The 17,599-nt window shown below is 46.5% G+C and overlaps 1 protein-coding gene across 3 annotated transcripts in view; it reads right to left on the bottom strand.

The window, feature by feature from the left end:
* The window catches only part of NRXN2 (neurexin 2), a 1,344,669-nt gene that overhangs the window by 1,307,619 nt on the left and 19,451 nt on the right, over positions 1-17,599 (bottom strand). For 2 of the 3 annotated variants that reach the window (XM_068260058.1, XM_068260059.1), the window contains exon 2: positions 12,779-12,920. The gene's annotated coding sequence lies outside the window, so the exon portion shown is untranslated. Of the gene's footprint in view, positions 1-12,778; positions 12,921-14,018; positions 14,037-17,599 lie in introns of those variants that run through there. The other variant, XM_068260060.1, reaches the window with a different exon arrangement.

Genomic DNA, 17,599 nt, shown 5'->3' with positions numbered 1-17,599 from the left:
GCTGATGCCACCGTAGCGCCATCACCCCAGGGGGGCTCAGCGGTTTGGAAATTTTTTCACGTGTGTGTCTCAGATCGGAGCAAAGCCATCTGTTGTCTCTGCCAGCAAAAATTGAGCCGTGGAAAGGCCAACTCTCACGTAGGGACAAGTGCCTTACGAAGGCACCTGGAGAGAAGGCACAAACAGCTATGGCAAGAACACCTGAGTAAAAGCAGCACTCCTCAAAAGACAAGCCAAACTCCTTCTCCTCTTCCTCCTTCAGGTGCATCGTCTTCATCCACTTTCTCCCTTGCACCTTCACAGCCACCCTCCTCCACACCGCCTCTTCCCTTGAGCAGTTCCTTCTCCTCTGCCCACAGCAGTACCCAGCTGTCCGTGAAGGAAGTATTTGAGCGGAAGCAGCAAATGTCTGCCAGTCACCCTCTTGCCCGGCGTCTGACAGCTGGCGTGGCGGAACTATTAGCTCGCCAGCTATTACCATACAAGCTGGTGGAGTCGGAGGCTTTCCGTAAGTTTGTGGCCATTGGTACACCACAGTGGAAGATACCAGGCCATAATTATTTTTCTCAAAAGGCCATACCCAAACTGTACCGTGCAGTTGAGAGGCAAGTAGTGTCATCTCTGGCACACAGCGTTGGGTCAAGGGTCCACCTGACCACGGATGCCTGGTCTGCCAAGCACGGGCAGGGCAACTACATTACATACACAGCCTATTGGGTCAACCTGGTGACCGATGGCAGCAAGCAGGGAGTACGTGGCTGCGCAGAGGACCGACTTGTCACACCTCCACGGCTTGCAGGCAGGCCTCCAGCCACCTCCTCTCCACCTGCTATCACCGCTTTGCTGTCGTCATCCTCCTCCTCCTCCTCCTTGGCTGGTGCCACCATCTCCTCCCCAGCTACACAGCCCCAGCACCCCAGGGCCTATGCTGCATGCCAGGTGCGACGGTGTCATGCAGTGTTAGACATGTCTTGCCTGAAAGCAGAGAGTCACACTGGAGCAGCTCTCCTGGCTGCTCTTAACAAACAGGTGGAGCAATGGCTGACCCCGCACAAGCTTGAGATCGGCAACGTGGTGTGTGACAACGGCAGCAATCTCATTGCTGCGTTGAATTTGGGAAAGCTGACACACATACCCTGCATGGCACATGTGCTTAATCTGGTCGTGCAAATATTTGTGTCCAAGTACCCAGGCTTAGAGGATGTCCTGAAGCAGGCCAGGAAGTTGTGTAGGCATTTCAGGCGCTCTTACAAGGCCATGGCACGCTTTGCAGAGATTCAGCATAGAAACAACTTGCCGGTGAGACGCCTGATTTGCGATAGCCCGACTCGCTGGAATTCCACCCTGCTGATGTTCTCTCGCCTGCTAGACCAGGAGAAAGCCGTCACCCACTACCTGTATCATTACAGTACAAGGACACAATCTGGGAGGATGGGGATGTTGTGGCCCAACAACTGGACACTGATGCGAAATGCATGCAGGGTCATGGAGCCCTTTGAGGAGGTGACCAAACTGGTGAGTCGCGATGAGGGCACCATCAGCGACTTGATCCCCTACGCCTACTTCCTGGAGCGTGCCGTGCGTAGAGTGGTGGATACAGCTGTGGAGGAGCGTGAACAAGAAGAGTTAGGGCAGCAGGATTCATTGGAGCCATTTACACACGAACCCGATGTTTCCACAACACCGGCGGCAACACAGAGGGGGGAGGAGGAGGAAGAAGAGGAGTCGTGTGGGGAAGGAGAGGAGTCAGACTCTGATGATGGTGATGATGAGGAAGGTGTTTCTGTGGAGGAGGAAGAGGCGGCGGAAGGAGAACAACCGCGGCAGCCATCACAGGGGGCTTCTGCTGCTCCACGTTCCCATGGTATTGTTCGTGGCTGGGGGGAGGAAGAGGAGTTGCGTCCCGTCAATGAGGATGAGCAAGAAGAGATGGAGAGTACCTCTGCATCCAGCTTTGTGCAGATGTCCTCTTTCATGTTGTCCAGCCTGTTGAGGGACCCCCGTATCAAAAAACTCAAGACGAATGACCTGTACTGGGTGGCCACGCTACTAGACCCTCAGTACAGGCACAAAGTGGCGGACCTCTTACCAACTCAACAAAAGGCGGAAAGGATGCAGCACTTGCAGAACAAGCTGTCGATGATGCTTTACAATGCGTTTAAGGGTGATGTGGCTGCACAACGCAATCAAGGTACCACTGGCAGTAACCCTCCTCCTCCCAAGTCCACGCAGGCAAGAACAGGACGCTCCAGCGATCTCAGGGTGACGTCGGACATGCGGACGTTCTTTAGTCCAACTCCTCGCCATAGTCCTTCCGGATCCACCCTCCACCAACGCCTGGACCGGCAGGTAGCCGACTACCTGGCCTTGAGTGTGGATGTAGACTCTGCGAAAAGTGACGATGAACCCTTGGACTACTGGTTGCGCAGGCTTGACCTGTGGCCAGAGCTGTTCCAATTTGCCATACAACTTCTCTCTTGCCCTGCCGCAAGCGTCCTGTCAGAAAGGACCTCCAGTGCAGCTGGAGGCATAGTTACTGAGAAGAGAAGTCGCCTAAGTCACGACAGTGTTCAGTACCTGACCTTTATCAAAATGAATGAGGAATGGATCACGGAGGGCTACTGCACGACCGAAGACTAAGTCAGTCCACTCCCCACACACAGCATCTCTGCCTGCAGGCCGCTTGACTGCCTTCTCCGCCACTACCAACAGGGTCCAGGACTCTAGGCGGATTCCTGAATTTTTAAGGCCGCTGCTAGCACACTACAGCTACACTAATTTTTCTGGTGCGTGTACATGTGCCCATCCCCCTTCGTGATCATTACCTTGCCGCGGTGAAGGGGCTTGCGCATCACAATGAAGCAATGACCGCCGGCTATTTGAGTGTCTCGGGTGGGGGCGGCACACAAAAGATATTAAGGTCGTTGCTTCATTGTGGTCAGACCAAATTTGATCAGCTGGAAAGTCACTGTTTTGTCATTCAGCTACATCAGCCGGGCAAGCATATGTGCTGAAAAGCCACCATCACCTGCACTCTCGTCACGGTGCGCACCAGTCCAGCACGGCCGTCACTACACAAACGGCTGTTTGCAGTCACTGCATACCTTTCACTGCATCTGTGACTGCACATTATACCTGGCAGTCAGTGCATAACTTGCACTTGAATGGATACACTTTCAAACAATTTAAAAATACAACCATCTAAACTTTCAAACAATTTAAAAATACAACCATCTAAACTTTCAAACAATTTAAAAATACAACCATCTATCATTTTCAAAAAATTTAAAAAAAGGGCAAAAAAACTTGCCCTCCGTAAAACATTCTTGGCAAATGCTTTCGACTTGGTTTGTCTTCCGCTGGCTCAAGGGTCCATCTGACCACAGATGCCTGGTCGGCAAAGCACGGTCAGGGCAGCTACAGCATGGGTCTCAGCAGGCTCCCACTTCGGGCCGGAATCCAACCTTCATTCCCCGCGGTGACAATGGCAGACTTGCCCTCCATAACGGATTCCCATTAAATGATTTAAAGTTAGTTCATTTCAATTAGGGCCGCAAAAGGTCCTCCTGAGTCCTGTATTGTTATTTTTGGTCACTACCTCGGGGCGGGCGTGCATGCCTGCCTGCTTCCCTCCTTGCCTGGATGTGTGGTGGTAGATGTTGATCAGGCTCCAACTCCGGAACGCAATACAAGAGGGAGCTCATCCTCAGAATCAGCTGGGGGCAGTGTCCGGCGCCATGTATCGCCAGCTATGGCCAGACAGCCAACATGCCCTTCAACGTCAGCTGCTGATGCCACCATAGCGCCATCAGCCCAGGGGGGCTCAGCGGTTTTGAAATTTTTTCATGTGTGTGTCTCAGATCGGAGCAAAGCCATCTGTTGTCTCTGCCAGCAAAAATTGAGCCGTGGAAAGGCCAACTGTCACGTAGGGACAAGTGCTTTACGAAGGCACCTGGAGAGAAGGCACAAACAGCTATGGCAAGAATACCTGAGGAAAAGAAGCACCCCTCAAAAGACAAGCAGCGGAGAACAACCGTGGCAGCCGTCACAGGGGGCTTCTGCTGCTCCACGTTCCCATGGTATTGTTCGTGGCTGGGGGGAGGAAGAATGGATACACTTTTAAACAATTTAAAAATACAACCATCTAAACTTTCAAACAATTTAAAAATACAACCATCTATCATTTTCAAAAAATTTAAAAAAAGGGCAAAAAAACTTGCCCTCCGTAAAACATTCTTGGCAAATGCTTTCGACTTGGTTTGTCTTTCGCTGGCTCAAGGGTCCATCTGACCACAGATGCCTGGTCGGCAAAGCACGGTCAGGGCAGCTACAGCATGGGTCTCAGCAGGCTCCCACTTCGGGCCGGAATCCAACCTTCATTCCCCGCGGTGACAATGGCAGACTTGCCCTCCATAACGGATTCCCGTTAAAGGATTTAAAGTTAGTTCATTTCAATTAGGGCCGCAAAAGGTCCTCCTGAGTCCTGTATTGTTATTTTTGGTCACTACCTCGGGGCGGGCGTGCATGCCTACCTGCTGCCCTCCTTGGATGTGTAGTGGTAGCCGTTTCTCAGGCTCCACACCGGATTCCATCCCTCATTCCCCGGCCATTACCCGGGGTCACAAATGACAGACTTGCCCGCCTCCATATGATTCTCGTGAAAGGAATGTGGAGTCATTTTTGCCCGCCTTAACTGGTTCTCGTTAAAGGATTTAAAGTACATTCATTTCAAATACACAGCAGGGCCTCGAAAGTCCTCCTCCTGTATTGTTATTTTTGGTCACTACCTCGGGGGCGGGCGGGCGGGCGTGCATGCCTGCCCGCTGCCCTCCTTGGATGTGTAGTGGTAGCCGTTGCTCAGGCTCCATACCGGATTCAAACCTCTCATTCCCCGGTAGAGTTGGGCCGAACGGTTCGCCTGCGAACGGTTCCATGCGAACTTCCGTGGATCGCGTTCGCGTCCCGCAGGCGAACCTTTGCGGAAGTTCGGTTCGCCCCATAATGCACATGGAGGGTCAACTTTGACCCTCTACATCACAGTCAGCAGGCCCAGTGTAGCCAATTAGGCTACACTAGCCCCTGGAGCCCCACCCCCCCTTATATAAGGCAGGCAGCGGCGGCCATTACGGTCACTCGTGTGCTGCCTGCGTTAGTGAGAGTAGGGCGAGCTGCTGCAGACTGTCTCTCAGGGAAAGATTAGTTAGGCTTAACTTGTTCCTGTCTGGCTGCATACCTGTTCTGTGAACCCACCACTGCATACCTGTGCTGTGAACCCACCACTGCATACCTGTGCTGTGAACCCACCACTGCATACCTGTGCTGTGAACCCACCACTGCATACCTGTTCAGTGAACCTGCCACTGCATACCTGTTCTGTTCAGTGGACCCGCCACTGTATACCTGTTCATTGAACCCACCACTGCATACCTGTGCTGTGAACCCACCACTGAATACCTGTTCTGTGAACCCACCACTGCATACCTGTTCAGTGAACCCGCCACTGCATACCTGTTCAGTGAACCCGCCACTGCATACCTGTTCTGTTCAGTGGACCCGCCACTGTATACCTGTTCAGTGAACACGCCACTGCATACCTGTTCTGTTCAGTGGACCCGCCACTGTATACCTGTTCAGTGAACCCGCCACTGCATACCTGTTGTGTTCATTGAACCCACCACTGCATACCTGTTCTGTGAACCCGCCACTGTATACCTGTTCTGTTTAGTGAACCCGCCACTGTATACCTGTTCTGTTTAGTGAACCCGCCACTGCATACCTGTTCTGTTCAGTGGACCCGCCACTGTATACCTGTTCAGTGAACCCGCCACTGCATACCTGTTGCGTTCAGTGAACCTGCCACTGCATACCTGTTCTGTGAACCCGCCACTGTATACCTGTTCTGTTTAGTGAACCCGCCACTGCATACCTGTTCTGTTCAGTGGACCTCACCTTTATCAAAATGAATGAGGCATGGATCCCGGAGGGCTGCTGCCCGCCCCAAGACTAAGTCAGTCCCCGCACACACAGCATCTCTGCCTGCACGCCGTGTGACTGGCTGCCTGGCCTGCCCCAAGAAGACTAAGTCGCTCCCAGTCCCTCCACACAGCATGTCTGCCTGCAGGTCGCTTGACTACCTTCTCCGCCACCACCAACAGGGTCCGGGACTCCAGGCGGATTGCTGAATTTTTTAGGCCGCTGCTAGCAGCGGCCGCTGTAATAATTTTTCGGGTGCGTGTACATGACTGCCTAATTTTTCTGGCTGCACTGCGGGCAGCTGCAACAACAAAAGAAAAGGCATGTACATGCGCCCATTCCCCTTCGTGATCATTACCTTGCCGTGGTGAAGGGGCTTGCGTATCACAATGAAGCAATGACCGGCGCCTAGATGAGCGTCTCGGGGGGCACACCCACGATAATAAGGTCGTTGCCTCATTGTGGTCAGACCAAATTTGATCAGCTGGACAGTCACTGTTCTGTCATTCAGCTACATCAGCCAGGCGACCATATGGGCTGTAAAAGCCACCAAAACCTGCACTCTCGCCATGGTGCGCACCAGTCCAGCACGGCCGTCACTACACAAACAGCTGTTTGCGCTGCGTTACACGGTGAGTTTGGTGTGTCAGTGTGAAGCAGTACCTTAATTACACTACCTGATTGATGTATACACATGCAAGATGTTTGAAAGCACTTTAGGCCTGTCATTTAGCATTCAATGTGATTTCTGCCCTTAAAACGCTGCTTTGCGTCAAATCCAGAGTTTTCCCGGGGACTTTTGGCATGTATCCCACTCCGCCATGCCCCCCTCCAGGTGTTAGACCCCTTGAAACATCTTTTCCATCACTTTTGTGGCCAGCATAATTATTTTTTTTTTCAAAGTTCGCATCCCCATTGAAGTCTATTGCGGTTCGCGAACTTTAACGCGAACCGAACCTTCCGCGGAAGTTCGCGAACCTAAAATCGGAGGTTCGGCCCAACTCTATTCCCCGGCCATTACCCGGGGTCACAATGGCAGACTTGCCCGCCTCCACAGGATTCTCATTCTAGCGGTACTGAACAAGTACACAGCAAGTAGAAAATGTAAATTAAAAACAAAACGTAAGCTTTTTAACAATGCCATGGAAAGTTGAGAAGGAAGTCACACATTACCTGACATCACTGAGTGAGGAAGAGCAATCACGCCATGTTGCGCAGTAGTCCAGCATGGCCGTCACTACACAAACAGCTGTTTGCGGTGCGTTACACAGTGAGTTTGGTGTGTCAGTGTGAAGCAGTACTCTAATTACACTCCCTGTTTGATGTATACACATGCAAGATGTTTGAAAGCACGTTAGCCTGCAATTTAGCATTCAATGTGATTTCTGCCCTTAAAACGCTGCTTTGCATAATATCCAGATTTTTCACCGGGACTTTTGGCATGTATCCCACTCCGCCATGCCCCCCTCCAGGTGTTAGACCCCTTGAAACATCTTTTCCATCACTTTTGTGGCCAGCATAATTTTTTCTATTTTTCAAAGTTCGCCTCCCCATTGAAGTCTATTGCGGTTCGCAAATTCGCGAACCGAAAATCGGAGGTTCGCGACATCTCTACTCAGCAGCTGAAAAAGTCATACTAAAGTCTAATATGTACATAGCTGCTCAAGAGAAGGTAACTTTAGAAGCTGAAGAATCTTGTTGTGCTAGTCAATGCGGTTATCATTTTCTGCTACAAAGTTGTAATAAAAAAAAGAGAATATACGGTATTATTATTTAGTATTTACATCCCTATTGTGGTTGAAACTGGCTACCCGGCCTTGGAATCTTCATGTTTGGCATAGGATTGGATAGATAGCCCTACTTCAGCTGGCAGTTCCCATTTAAAGAGGAACTGTAACCTAGGATTGAACTTCACCCCAATCAATATCCAAGTTTCCAATGAGAAATCTTTACCTTTTCTTGAATACCTTAAAGGTTATCTGTATTGATTATATTGCGGTGAAATCCCTCCCACAGTTGATGTCAGGGCCATGGCCTTGACAGTTTGCGGTCTGTGAACCTTGTCACATTGTAGGAAATAACAGCTGTTTCCAACTGGCAAGCAAGCTGTTTGTCCCTCTGTGCATATAACTCTCAGTAAACAGTCCGCAGAGATTACCTGACAGGACTAAAGAGGTCACCATCTGTGATACATTTCAGAATGTAAATCACGGAGATGAAGGATTTTACAATGTGAAAACACTGACTAGTGACTACATTTATAAATGACCTAGCTGATGACCCGGCATTGCACAAGTATGTATTTGGTTGTGGTTGTTGGCTCCACCCTCTTTTTCTAACCTTGACACACAGTCACCCAATGGCCATGTTTGTGAGCTTTGGAGTCCTTAGCATCAATAATTTAAATTTTCTAATTGAAATTAAACAAATCTGGCTGTGTTTTGGCTTTGCCCCCTTTAGTGAATTTAAACCCCAGTCACCCAATGTACCAGGATTGAGGCTTCTGCTATTAACCGTGTAACAATGGCAACAATTTAAATATTCCCTTTGCAAATCAATAGGTGAATTTTGATTAACTGTTGTAGTCTCCACCCACTTTCCTGAATATCAATCCCAGTCACCCAATGACCAACTGTGTGAAGTTTTCTGCCATTAAGGGCTCGTTTCCACTATAGCGAATCCGCATGCGTTGTCCGCATGCGGATTTGCACAGCCAATACAAGTGGATGGGCCTGTTTCCACTAGTGCGTTGTGCGGAGCGTTTTTGTGTGCGGGGAAAATCTGCATGGCAGAGCCATCAGAATTTGCTCCCCGCACACCGCTGAGCGAATCGCATACAATGTATCTAATAGGGAAATCGCATGCGGTTTTGGCATGTGTTTTTCCCCGCGATTTCGCATAGGAGGTAATGTTAATTTACACAGGCAGTGACATGGTTTAAATTGCATACCTACTACCCTATTCGAAATCGCATGCGAAATTGTGGGGAAAAACGCATGCAGAATCACTCCCGCATGTGATTTCGTCCGCGGTGATTTCCCGGCAATTCCGCACCACACAAGTGGAAATGCAGCCTAAAAGTGTAAGAATGGCTGGAGTTTACATTTTCTCGGTGAAATTTTGTTTTGGCTCTGCCCACTTTTTGTAACATTGACACACAGTCACTCAATTATCAAGTTTGTGAGCTTTCATGTTGCTGGCATCAAAAATGTGTGAACGGAAGCAGTTTATTCAGCAAAGAAATCTGACTGGCTGTTTGTAAAATTTGGCATTTCTAACCATCCCTACAGCCACAGAAAATCCGCTTTCTGCCATTGCCGGTTACTGCTACAGATTTCCGCATTCCGATGTGGATTTTTGTGCAAATTTAAGCCGACTTTAACAACAATTTTCTCAAAAACTATATGGTCTTTTGAAAAAAAAAATTTTCTCTTGTTTCCACTCTTCTGATTAACATACCCTGAAAATTGTGTGCGTTTCAACTGATATGCAGTAATTTTATGACAAACAGAACACTCAGAATGAATAAACCAGTCAGAGAATGGTTATTTAGGCAGAAGTTTCCGCATACTCTGATTGGCTTATTCATTCTGAGTCTTCTGATTGGCTTAAAATTACTGCATATTGGGTAATGTGGATTTTCTGCATTTTACATTACAGTCAATAGCCACTGACTTTAGCGCTTAATAGTCCTAGAAACACCAAATTTTAAAGACCTTGTCGTTTTTGAGAAAATTGATGTTAAAGAGACTCTGAAGCGAGAATAAATCTCGCTTCAGAGCTCATAGTTAGCAGGGGCACGTGTGCCCCTGCTAAACCGCCGCATACGCGCCGCTAAACGGGGGTCCCTTCACCCCCAAACCCCCCACTGCGACACTTGGTCGCAGGCTTGGTCGCTCCTGGAGGCAGGGCTAAAGGCTGCAGCCCTGATTCCTTTCGCGTCTATCAGCGGCGCATCGCCGCCTCTCCCCCGCCCCTCTCAGTGAAGGAAGACTGAGAGGGGCGGGGGAGAGGCGGAGATACGCGCTGACAGACGCGCGTGGGGCAGGGCTGCGGTGGTTAGCCCTGCCCCAACCAGGAAGCGCTCCCCCGCTGCACGGAGGGGATTTGGGGGTCAAGGGACCCCCGTTAAGCCGCGGGATAGCGGCGGTTTAGCAGGGGCACACGTGCCCCTGCTATATATGAGGTCTGAAGCGAGATTTATTCTCGCTTCAGACTCTCTTTAAAGTCAGCAGAAATTTCAGCGATTTCCACGAAAATCCACCTACTGCACTTGTATTACCGATTTCCGCATTCTGAAGCAGAAATGCAATTTCCAATTGCAAATGCAGAAAATGCATTTCCGCAGAATCCGAACGAGCATCCTTAGCTTCTTGTGGTACTTCCCCCAGAATTTGCACGCCAGTCACCCAATACTGACTGCACTAGGTGTGAGGCCTCTGCCATTCAAACGTACGTTCCGCATAAAAATGCAAAGGCTATGCGGACGTTCACACGCGTCCGTTCCGTACGTAGCCGGACCTGATCCGGACTCCGGACAGTTTTCCAACATGCGCTATTTTTTGAGTCCGGATCTCCGGCCCACGCACCCGGACCGGAGCCTGGCTGCAGCATCCAGAAAAAGAAACCAATGGGAAACGGAAGGCACAGAACACACTGGCTACAAACACCTGACCCCACTTCCTATGCGTATTCAAGCGGCCATTTCGGATGGGGACACATGGGCCAAGCATGTCTGGAGTGGAGCAGCAGTGACAGACGTGCTGGAGCTGTTTGGCAGTATGTCGGAGGTGGAGGTGAGGCCTACAGTGGAGGAACCTGATTCTACAGGTGCACCAGGTGCACCTTCTTCTGACCAACAATTTTTTTTAGAAATTTCACTATTTTTAACCCACGGATCCGGATGGAGGCCTGATGCATGCCTGATGCAAACGGACCGGATCCGGATCGGATCCGAATCGGAACCGTACGGTTCCAATCCGGATCAGGTCCTGATCCGATCAGGATCCGGTCCGTTTGCATGGCAAAACGCAAGTGTGAACGGGGCCTAAGAATTGCAGCAGGTTAAATATTCCCCTTGAAAACAATAAGTGAATTTCGATTGGCTCTTGGCTCCACCCGCTTTCCTAAATATTAATACCAGTCAAGTGTGCCAAGTCTGTAAACTCTGCGATTAACAGTTTAAGAATGGCTGCAGTTTACATTTTCTCATTGAAAATTAATTGCTGAAATTTGATTGGCTGTCTTATGGTCCGCCCACTTTTCCTAAATTTTCACCTCGGTCACCAACTGTGCCAAGTTTGGAGACTTTAGCTTTATTGCTGTGAGAATGGTAGCCTTTTACATTGTTCCATTGACATGAATGGGTGCAATCTCATTGGCTGTTTGTGGTTCCACCCAGGTGTGTGCAGGAGAGATACAAGACCCCCAGAACAGATCATCCCAGGTAGTAAGGAATCTGTATACCAAGTTTTGTTGAAATCTGTTTTCGAGTGATGGCGGCACATACACACACATTAGATTTTAGGGTGAATGAAAAAAAGGGCCCCAGAAAAAAAAGGGCCTTACTAGACAAATTGGCGCTGGTGGATAGCGAAATAATAATGATAAACATCGTTAATGAAGTTGGTTAAAGATAAAGTTTTAAAAAAGATGGGAGGTGAAAACGAAAAGATATTAACTTTAAAAAATCTTAACATAATTCAACAATGCAGCTTAACCTAACCCTACTCTCACGCAGAACCCTCCCCTGGTGGTGCCTAACCTTAACCAACACCCCCACACCCCCAATGCTTAACCCAACCCCCCCTCCTGGTGGTGCCTAACCCTAACCACTACCCCTGCACAAACACCCTTACACACAAAGAAATGATAATATATTTGAGAACGTAAAATCATACTAATTTACCTTACAAGTATTCAGGAAATAAAATAAGAATACATTCTACAGCTTAATGAGAGAAGTATAATTAAGCAAGAACTGTTTATTTAAAGGATGTAGAGATGGTTGAGGAATGTGGTAGAAAAAATGAGAAATGTCAGTTATTATAGACATGTCTGGGAACGATTTAAAAACTCAAATCAATACTGATTCTAGTTTCTCTTATGCTGAACGATATTATCACCCTGAGCTCAAAGGCTAATGCTACGTACACACATGCGACAACGATCGTTCGTTAAGAACGACGAACGAACTTTTAATTGATGAAAGAACGACCTAAGTAAAGGTAGTTTTAAAATGTGTGTAACGATCTGATTGTTAGAACGAACGTTACATCACAGAAAGCAACTATTGCGCCTGCGCATAAAAATGAGAAGTTTCATGGAGAAATAGTGAAATGCGCATGTCAAGCCTAGTACGAACGATCGTTTCCAACGATGTACTACTTTTGCAAACGATCGTCGTTGGTTAAAATCCGCCGAGACAGAACTTTCTTTTGTAGCGATTTGGCTCGTTCGTCGTTTGCCTTAATAGTCGGTGGTTCGTTTTTTGTAACGATCGTCGTTGGTAAAGATCGGGGAACGATCGTTACAAACGACTATAGTCGCATGTGTGTACGCACCTTGAGTCTCTTATTGGCAAATAGAAAAGAGGGGAATAAACATCCGCCATATATACTGCGAATCCCCAAAAGATGGGCCTGAGCCTCCTAAATAGTACAACTGGAAATAAATATGGATGGGAATACACACTAATACTATAAATAAGTAACATTTTTAATAAATAATCAAAAGGCCTATAAAAGCGCATCTAAAAGGCAAAGACAGGGATAACTCAGCAGTACTAACAATTCTCATGAATTACCCATTCTATGGTTGTTGAAGTCGGTTCTTGTCTTATATTTCTGGCGATCTCCTTCAGCGCTACAGTATTCAGCTATTGTGTTGAGCTGCAGTATGTCATGAGAGAACATTAACCTCCTTGGCGTTCATTTTCCCCAGGATTTCTGTGCAAAAAAGTGTTTCAATTAATTTCAAATAATTTGTAAGTATTTTTTTATCAATTTATTTTTTTAATATGGAATTCAATACAGGTTATTGTATTAAATTCAATAAAAAAGAAAATAGATGTTGATGACCCTATGTGGCCCTGGCGTCATCAACACCAATCGCCGGGGAACATGTAATCGCTGAGGGAGAAGCAAATACGCAGAGGGACATGGAAGAAGACACTGGGAAGGGAAGATATTAGAGGTACATGATGAGGGATTAGCATGCCAGGTAGCCAGGTATATGTGCCCCAGTATAGGTAGTCAGGTATAGGTGCCACAGTATACTGTAGGTAGCCAGGTATAAAATGTCCCCAGTATAGTTAGCCAGTTATAGGTGCAACAGCATAGGTTAGCCAGGAATAAGTGTCCCCAGTATAGTTAGCAGCTATAGGTGCCACAGTATACATTAGACAGGAATTAGTGTCCCCAGTATACCAGTAGTTAGGCAGCTTTATGAGCTCTCTTCCCCTCCTCCCCCCTCCTGTTATTTGCGGCAGGCCCATGGCATTCCTGATTCCCCCTCCCCTCACCAATTATCCATCCCTTCCTATCCGACCCTCCCTCCTGAGCCCCCGACAGCACTGTGAGTAGAGAACGGGGAGATTTACTCACTGAGGCTATCTCCAGTCACAGTGATGATCGCAGATTATCCTTTGCATCCAGCTCTGGGATACTGTTTACTGCACCGGGGAAGCGGCTGATGACGTCATCAAGCCACGTCCCCGGTACTGTAAACAGTAGACCGGGGCTGGACTCTTAGGAGAATCTGCAATCATCACTGGAGAGAGCCTCAGTGAGTAAATCTCCCCGTTCTCTACTCATAACACTGTGGGGGCCTCAGGAGGGGGGGGGGGGGGGTAGGAATGGAGGGATGGTTGAATGGATAGATTAATGATCGGTGGAGGGGGGGGGATCTGGAATGCTTTTCTGGGGGATCATGAGGGAGGGGGAGATCTGTGGAGGGAGGGTATGCAGACAGACAAATAAGAAGTATGTTTTTTCCAGAGTAAAATGAGCCATAAATTACTCTTCTCCTATGTTGCTGTCACTTACAGTAGGTAGTAGGAATCTGACAGGAGTGACAGGTTTTGGACTAGTCCATCTCTTCATGGGGGATTCTCAGCAAGGCTTTTATTCTTTATATAGATATTCCCTAAAAAGTATTTAAACAATGATGCTGTCCAGCCTCCCTGCTTGTATACATAGTTTTTTGGCAGTTAGACAGAGCAACTGCCATTCACTAAGTGCTTTTGAAAATAAATAAATCCCTGAGAATCCCCCCATAAGGAGATGGACTAGTCCAAAACCTGTTGCTTCTGTCAGATTTCTACTACCTACTGTAAGTGACAGCAACATAGGAGAAAAGTAATGTATTGTTTCATTTTACTCTTGAAAAAAATGTACTTATTTGTCTATGTTTTGTTTGCACATATTTTAAATTTTACAATTTCTCACCATAGTGCCCCTTTAATCAGTTGCTCTCAGTTATAACTAGTTATAACTGAAAGGACAACTGATTTTCAAAGTAATCTCCATGTTTCCCAATGACTCAGTTCCCACTATACACGTTTTAACTGAAAGATTTTTCTCAATGCACTGCTATGGAGAAGAAAAAAAAAACGTGCACCAACTGATTAAGTGTAAATGGGGCCTAAGGCTTGGTTCACACATAAAAAGGTGTCCAGTCCTGTCAGTTTTTGACAGATAGCATCAGTTTTGTATGAGTCTCTATGGATGTGTTCACACATAAAAGGTGTATATTTCCATCCAGTCAGGTAAAACTGATGCAAAACTGACAGGACAATATTGGTCTGGACTGGAAATGTACAGATTTATGTGTGAACTAAGCCTTAACCACACTGGTCCTTTCTATAATCATTAGGTATTCTTCATTTAAACATTTGAAAATAATATATCAATTTAATTGATGGGAATAAAATTAATAGTCAGTTAATCATATTTTAACTACTTTATATCTTTAAATTTCTTTAAAATGTTGAATCTCTGCTTTAGCGGGCTGAAGCTCTTTAATCAGGTTTTATATGCCTTTTTGTGTTGGGTCTTAAGGTTCAAGGTTTTGGGTAATTTGTTTTTCTTTTAACCACTTCAGGCCCACAGGCCTACAGGCTTTACCCCCCCTCCCCCACACCCCACAGGCTTTACCCCCACCCACCCCCTGCCCCCAAGGACCAGGCCATTTCTTGTGAAATAGGCCACTGCAGCTTTAAGGCCAAGTTGCAAGGCTGCACGACAGCACACAAGTGATTCCCCCCCCCCCCTTTCTCCCCACCAACAGAGCTCTCTGCTGGTGGGGTCTGATTGCTCCTCCAGTGTGTGTTTGTTTTTTTATCAATATTTATACGTTTATTTTTGAAATAAAACTTTGTCATTTTTTATCCTCCCCCCTCCCTGTCCCCAGTACAGCGCTGATGCAGATCACAGCACTGTACTTAGTAAAAAGACAGCGATTTTGCCGTCTAAAAGTCTCGAGTGCCATTCTCCACTCTGAGACTGAAGGCAGAGCGGAGCTCCGCCTCCCAAGCAGGTGATTCGTGCTCAGCCTGCGCGCGATCTCCTGCAGTAGCCGGCCCCAGGACTTGATGCCAATTGGCGTTAGGTGGTCCTGGGGCTGCCGCCACGGTCACGCCCAACGGCAGGACGCGGCAATGAGGTAGGTAAATGCAAGAGAATGTTCCTTTGGTTTCAAGTGCCTATTTACAGGCTTTTATTATTTTAAATCTCAAAAACAATACTCACTTCCAAGAGGTGGATCCCTCTAGATTCTGGTACTCCTCATTTTGGCTGCCATGTTCCCTCTCCCATGGCAGGGCAGTGAAATGTTTGGCAAATGTGCCACTGTTTTGTTTTTAGGTAGAGATCATGGTAGTTATAATTAGGAAGTAGCTCTATCAAAGTTACCTTATTTTTCTAAAAATTCCAGACAGAATGTGGAAAAGTCATTCAAAAATAAGAGAAGCTGATGGCGTCCCAGAGAGACCTTGTTTCAATGTTACATTTAGGCTACATTATGCTATTTTTGCATTTTTTACATTACTAACTCTGTATACTAGTGATGATTGTAATCTGCTAATTATGATTATGCAAAATGTTGGGTAAAGGTTCCCAATGATGGCCATACGCAATTACGATTTGGACATTCAATTGATTTCCTGTAATACGTTTGTAATTTTGTGCAACTTTGTGCCGACTTTAGCTGTTAATAGCAAAGCCTCCAAACATGCCATCATCACCAAAATTGCTACCTATGTTAAGGGGAATAGTAGGAATACGAAAAAAAAAAAAAATTTACAAAAAAAGACAATGTAATTTTTGAGACATGCGATTGTGAAGATACAAAAGAAAAATGATTTTTAAACTCTGAAAAATAACAAGCAAAAAAATGTTTTTCCTTTGCATTTTTAAAATAGAGTTTCTCAAAAACTACAAGGTCTTTTTGAAAAATTGATAAGAGCATATATGGAGGGTTTGCTATTAAGCACGAAAGTCAGCACGGAATTACGCAAAAATTACACAACATTGCAATATTACTTCCGGATTATGTTTACATGCAAAATTAATTCAAATTTTTACCAAAATGTTGCATTACGATTTAGCACAATTGGGAATGTGAAACTACAATTATGCAAAATTCATGCTGATCACTAACTCTAAATACTATTTTTTTCTGGAAAGATTTGGCACATGAGCAAGCAGCAGAGTGTTGTACCCTGTTAGCCATCAGTAAAAGCAAGAAATTTTGAATCAGGATGATGCCATTTATTAGCTTAGAAGAAAAGCAGTAAGCTTTTGGCTAGGAAGCCTTCAACTTAAAAAACAGCTTATATACAGTGGTACACTTATACTCCTTTCTACTGTCCAGTGTATATAAGCGGTGTTCTAAATTGAAGGCTTCATAGCCAAAAGCTTACTGTTTTTCTTCAAGGTTAACCAATAGATGGCAACACCCTGATTCAAAAATTCTTGCTTTCGCATGGACAACTTCGTTGCAGCTAAAAGCCAGTAGATTCTTTGATTAGACACTGCAGCTGTTTTAGCTGCTAGCTACTGATTTACATTTGTAATAACTGTTAGCAACCATCCATCACTTTTCAAAAAAAGCTGGCAACTTGGACATTTACTCTATACAAATCTATTGATAGACTAGTCATCATAGCATCAATAAAAACAGGGAACACCAAGAGCCCCAATAGTGTAATTCGTACTGGACAAGGTGGCAATAAGTTTGTATTGCTAAATACTCACAAGTCAGGGTCACCAGCAGGCAACCACTGTAAAGGCAGGTGGGGAGATTGTCCTGACCCCACTCAGGATTAAGAAGTCGCTCTCTGTAGACCGGAAGAAAGGGTAGCAACCCTCCACCAAGGGTGGACTCAAAATTGTATACAATGAACAGAGGCGCCAAAAGTATAAGATTAGATTAAATGAGCTTAAAAACCAACTTAAATGGCAAAATTGAAGGAGGAAGTGGTGGTCTTACCTCCCTCAAGCAGACACGACAACGACTGCGATTCAGACAGTCAAACACATTTATTAGGAACTCCAAAAAGAAATGCAACGCGTTTCGCAGGTTCAACCCCGCTTCATCAGGCAATATAGGGAGGAGTATCAAACAA

Source organism: Hyperolius riggenbachi, chromosome 11, assembly GCF_040937935.1.
Source record: "Hyperolius riggenbachi isolate aHypRig1 chromosome 11, aHypRig1.pri, whole genome shotgun sequence".
NCBI classification, from domain to species: Eukaryota; Metazoa; Chordata; class Amphibia; order Anura; family Hyperoliidae; genus Hyperolius; species Hyperolius riggenbachi.
This window is presented reverse-complemented; position numbering and strand designations above follow the sequence as displayed.